Genomic DNA, 5,632 nt, shown 5'->3' on the forward strand with positions numbered 1-5,632 from the left:
CTATGTCCTAACCATTTTAGAGGCTGATGATAAAATTTTGGTTGTCCAAAAGGTGGTATGAAATACTGGTTATTTTGCTGTAAAGCATCATGTTAAATGCAAGTAGTTGGCAATAAACTAGAACATTTAGAGAAAAGACAGAAGATTTAATTCATTTTTCAACAAACATGTAGATATGTGGAAATGGTGATTATACCCCATGGAAAATGAAGTGTTGATGAGTATTGTGGAATCATTACCTGTCTGTCTGTCCCCATGACTTATAAGTGCAACTTCCTAAAATGATAAAAGAATTTAAATGAAACTTTATGGGAAGGTTAAACTACAAGTGTAGATGGGCATGAAGGAAGAAAATTATTGTCAGATTCCTGAATTGTCTTTAATCTAACATTAAAGGCTTCAATGTTTTAAAAACTCTCTATGTAAAGCAACTCCTATATCTTTTTATGGAATTTGAGGAAACTTTAAGGGACAGTCAAGCATCATTTATAGATCTGCATCTAGAAAGATCCTTGCTATCAAAGTTACAAGGAATTTACATGATTTGTCCATGTGAAATGGGGAGATAATCTCTTTGTAAGTATGCGTGCAGTATTTCTATTTTTTTTTTTTAAGTATTGTTAAGATTTTGCAGAAATTTTTTATAATTAAGAGTATTTTTCTAGAAGAAATATTGTGTATTAATTTGTTGATGCAGTGTTGGTGAGTGGCTGCCAAAACTGATCCCTGCTGTAACTTGAACAGCCTTTGACAGTATCTTCCAAATTCAGATTTGTGGTTAACTGAAACACATAAGGGGAGGTCTGTATAGATTTTTATGTTCTTTGCCATTATCTTTCTTCATTAATGATATTTTTTGTAAGGAAATGTGGGACTTAACACATTATCTGATTAATAACTTGAAAAGTAATTTAATGAATCTACATGCTAATCTGGTTTGCTTTTAATTTGTCAGCATATTGTTCTAATATCTTACAAAGATTGCAATAGATACACCTTTTATTGTGCATTTTCAACTGTGAAGTGTCATATTCTGGTGAAGATATTAAATATCATAATGATGAATGTGCTTCATTTATTTTTGGCTGTGTGATTTATTTACTTTGTTTTTTGCTTGTTTGACTTAGTGATAAAATTGTTTTATGTGTGTGCATATGATGTGTGTGAATATTCCTTTGCTTATTGTCTATGTATTATTTGCCATTTGTTCCAATGATAATGAATAATTTCATTCTTTTTGTGTTCTGATTGTTTGAAGCATGGAGGTGTTGATTGGATACACATTATTCAGTACAAGATATGTATACTACTTGTATTAAGTTTTCTTTTATTTCTATCTTTATGCTATCTTCTTTTGGTATATTTAGTAGATTCTTCTTCAGATTAAAGAGGTTTAAAATTATTTTACCACAGAGTGAAATTTGGATTTTCTTAGTGTGAGAGTTAAAATGCATTAAGAGTTAACATGCATTTTGAAATCTAAAATTTTGCTGTTGAGAATTCTCCCATTCTTAGGTCAGTGATTAAAAGGTCATTGATTAAAAATGCACGAGATTTTTCAACCACTGGATGGCAGTTAAATTTTTGTGAGAGATGTCCAGCAATTTTACACTTTTCAAGTTTTTTTTACAGTTTTCTTTGGTGAAGTTGGTTATCCTTTAACCTATTCTCGATTTAAACTGTTTTTTTTCACTCTCTGGTAGGAAATTCATCACTCATTAATGAAAGAGAATCTATACTGTTCAAGCCAAAATTATTCTTATTAATCTTCTACATGTATATTACTCCAGAGATTCATTAGGATACTTGAACATATTGAAGTTAAAATTAAAACTTCATTTCCTCATTCAATGTTTAATTTTGTGGAAGGCTAAAAGATACATTTTATTTGTCCACACTTCTGAAAATTTTGAATATTTTGGCAGTATAAACTCTTATTTTTACTATAAATGGTCAAATCTATAGTTGAAAAATTATCATGGTGCTAAAGAACTGAAATGAGATAGCCCACCAAATGTTTGGATCGAACAGGTGTTGGTCTGAAGTCTGGCACCCTTATTTTATGACCTAGGAATGTCATTTATTTTGGTCTTGGACTTTCATGATCAAAATACCTTATGTCACCAGTCCATGCCTGGAATTTTCCTACTATTTCTAAACTCTACACAAAATATGTAGTCCAAATGTAATTCCTTTTATATCATTCAATACATCTTTTATAATAAGTAAATGTGTTTCTGGAAATTATTTAGCTCTATGATATCATATTTTCTGCAAAATCAACTGAAAAATTGAGGGACTCCTTTTCGGCCTTTAAAGATATTTAAAGTCATTTAGGGAATTTTATTCTTGCAGTAACGTGTCAAGAAACATAAATTTGTAAAGCATATTCCATTTAACATACTAGTCAATAAAAACATTCATCCTATCATCAATATTGTAGGATAAATACTCAGTTAAAACAGTTTTTGTAAATGCAAATTAATATTTGGACATACAGGTTTAAAAATGGGGGGAGGGGGAGGTGAAATGGAAATTAACTCTTGGACGGACTAAAAATTTGGGAATAAGGTGAAATGGAACAAAATTATTTTTAAATGTGAGTGAAGTTGGATACTGATTAACTATTTATTACAGTTTATACTTCTGAAATCAATAGTAAAGATTGACATTCAGTTTCTACATATAAGGAAAAAAACAGTTCTAAACAAAGTAAGAAACATGAATGTATGATTATAGTTTTATTTCATTCTACAATTTTCCATATAATCAAAAACCTCCAGTGGTATCAGCACTTTGATTAGGACTTTATTATGGACTTCTGATTCTCCCAAGTGGACCAAGTGGGGTCTGGAAAAGTCATGGACCATTCACTTTTAAAAGTAAATTTGTACTTGGAGATATGGGTAACCAAATAAGGTAATATGAGGAATATGTTTACATTGTATGAAGTCTTAATGTTTATTTTGTTGAACTTAAAAAAAAGAAATTATAATTTGACTCACTTTAGTTACTTAATTAAATGGTTCCATAAAATTTTGCTCTTACAATTTTAATATCGGTTATTGTAGTTTGAAAATTCTAGATTATTAGATAATACCACTCTTAGGCTGATGACACTTACCGATAGCTAAAATATTCAACTTTCTCTGGATGATTTAAAAAGCCATTGCAGTTAGTATCTAGTATGTATTCATCCCTTACAGTAATGACTAATGTTCACTATTTATGTGTTTTTTTCTTGATCTGTATGATTGTTGATAAGATAGGAGTTGTTACACTGGATTATTTGTGACCAGTGTGACCTGTATCTTTATAATTATTATTAATAAAATTGCAGAAAACTCATTTATGTTGCATTTTACTTGTGGGTTTGTTTTCTAGTTAAGTTCAAATCATGTTTTATTTTACAAGCCTATCTGCATAGATCAAAGGAAATATGGTATATCTTGTCTGTCTGTCTGTTGTTCATACTTGACAACTCAGGTGTTACTTCAATAACCACAGAAATTAAGCTCCATTGTTACTAATTCAATTGAGGAGTTTACTTAGCAAAAGTGGTATTTATCTTTGAAGTTTTTGCCAGAGTTGTCTGCCCTCGAAATGTTCAGTTTCAGTGCATTTCGATGAAATTGTAACTCATTGGTCCAGCATGATATGGAAAATCTTATCTGATGGTGCAAATAGTTAAATTACATTATCAAAATGATCAGTGTTACAGGATTTTTCAGAAATTGAGGTTTCCTCAGGAAAAATCCATATAAAATCAACTTTCCCACAGTCAATGACTGCTTTCCTAACAAAACAAATCCTTACAGCATAAGAAGTTTTCAACTTGCCACGTGAAAGTGTAACTAAGTACCTAATTTTCCCTGACCCAAATTTCACTTGCCCCGGGAAACAGGAAATAGAATTCCAAAACACTGATGATGTTTTTTTTTTTCATACCATGTTTCACCCACTGCCTGATTCTTACAGGGACTGAAACTTAGACACATTTCAACACTATATTATATGTTTCTGCTTAGATATTACCCTGTGTAACCACATTAATTGAAAATAAATGGATTACTCAAGAACAAATATATATACACAATATTCACGGAAATTAACGATACTAAACTAGGGACATGTTCCATTATGTTTTGATTACTTTCCAGTAACAAAAGATGAGTGCTACATGTACATGTTTATTGCAGTATAGTTAAAATTAACCCATCCAATTTGTACTAAAAGCAAGCAGAAATATGTAAAACATATGCAAGGTCTAATTTTAATTAGAGTGTGCTACATTGATAACTACATAGTGGTTTGGGTTCAACAAGTTTGAACAAATTTGATTATAGAAAACTAGGTACAGTTATTGAAATCATTTTCAAAATGATTTTACTAAATGGAACACTTGTAGACTAAATTTTGTAGCAGTTTTAATTTTTTGTTTTCATTCATGATGTCCAGCCCTGTTGCCGGTGCTCAGTGCTCAGACTATCAGGTAAAGCTGATTTTAAAATATTGCCATTAATATGAACAGGAAAAATGTAATTTTAAAGGATCTCCTGATTCCTGATTACAATACAATACGATTTATTTGTTTGCTGAAAGATTATGGGCCTAAGAAAATTGGTCTTCTTATTAGCTATGTTTCTATATTTTTGTTTTAAAGATATTTTAAAGAGGCAAACTGTCACCCTAGATCTTTTTGAATTTTAACTTCTAGCATACAGAACAAGGCCCTATATAAAAATTTTACTATATTCAATTTTTGTGAACTACCTATCAGGACATCTGAATCTAACAACTTAATTTATATTGATTATCGCTTTTAGAATGATAAAGACCTAAAAATGTTGAGAAATATTGATATATATACATTCCCAGGTATATAAACAACTCACAGTGGCAGATCCAGAGTGTGTTGGGGGGGGGTGGTACCCCTCCTTTTAATTGGAAACTTGTCATTTCGATATATAGAATTGACAAAAAGTGGTGAATAATGTCCTAGCACCACTTAAAAAATAAAGAAGTGACCCATAGAATCATAAATAAACAACAAATAAGTGCAAGTAAAGTGGGAAGAAGTAGTAGGGCGAACGCACCCGGATTCCGTTTCCGGTTACAGACCACCAATTCAACCAATGAGCACTTGGAACATAGGCAAAAATAGTCCTACGCAGAAATTACCCCTGTTCCTCATAGTGCTGTGAAAAAAGTTCTCATCTCATTTAAAAAATGTAAACAGTTTCTGAAAGGAAAAACATTTCTGTACATTTTATAGGTGCATTTTGCTTTTTGTGATGTGAAGCCTAATCTCCATAATGATTTCTAAATATACCCCTATCTTGTGAAAACACTGGGATTTCCCATGCTATTTATAGACAATTCACTTCCGGTGACCAGTACTGCACTGCAAGTCTGCTAACCCCACATGCCATTCTGAGGATTGTGAGCTGACATATGTAGAATCATGCTGATATATAGTCCTCTGCAGGTTAAAGTTAAGGTAAAGTCCAGAGAAGCCATTGAATATTGTGAAATTAGCATAGAAGCCTATGGGAAGTGGAATTAGTGGTTTTTAGCCTTCCGGAAAGATCAGCACGCTCGTCATGTGTTTGTTTTTAGTTTTATTCTGTGA

This window comes from Perna viridis, chromosome 5, assembly GCF_037379345.1.
Source record: "Perna viridis isolate PV_CMFRI_1.1 ecotype Kerala chromosome 5, ASM3737934v1, whole genome shotgun sequence".
Taxonomy (NCBI): Eukaryota; Metazoa; Mollusca; class Bivalvia; order Mytilida; family Mytilidae; genus Perna; species Perna viridis.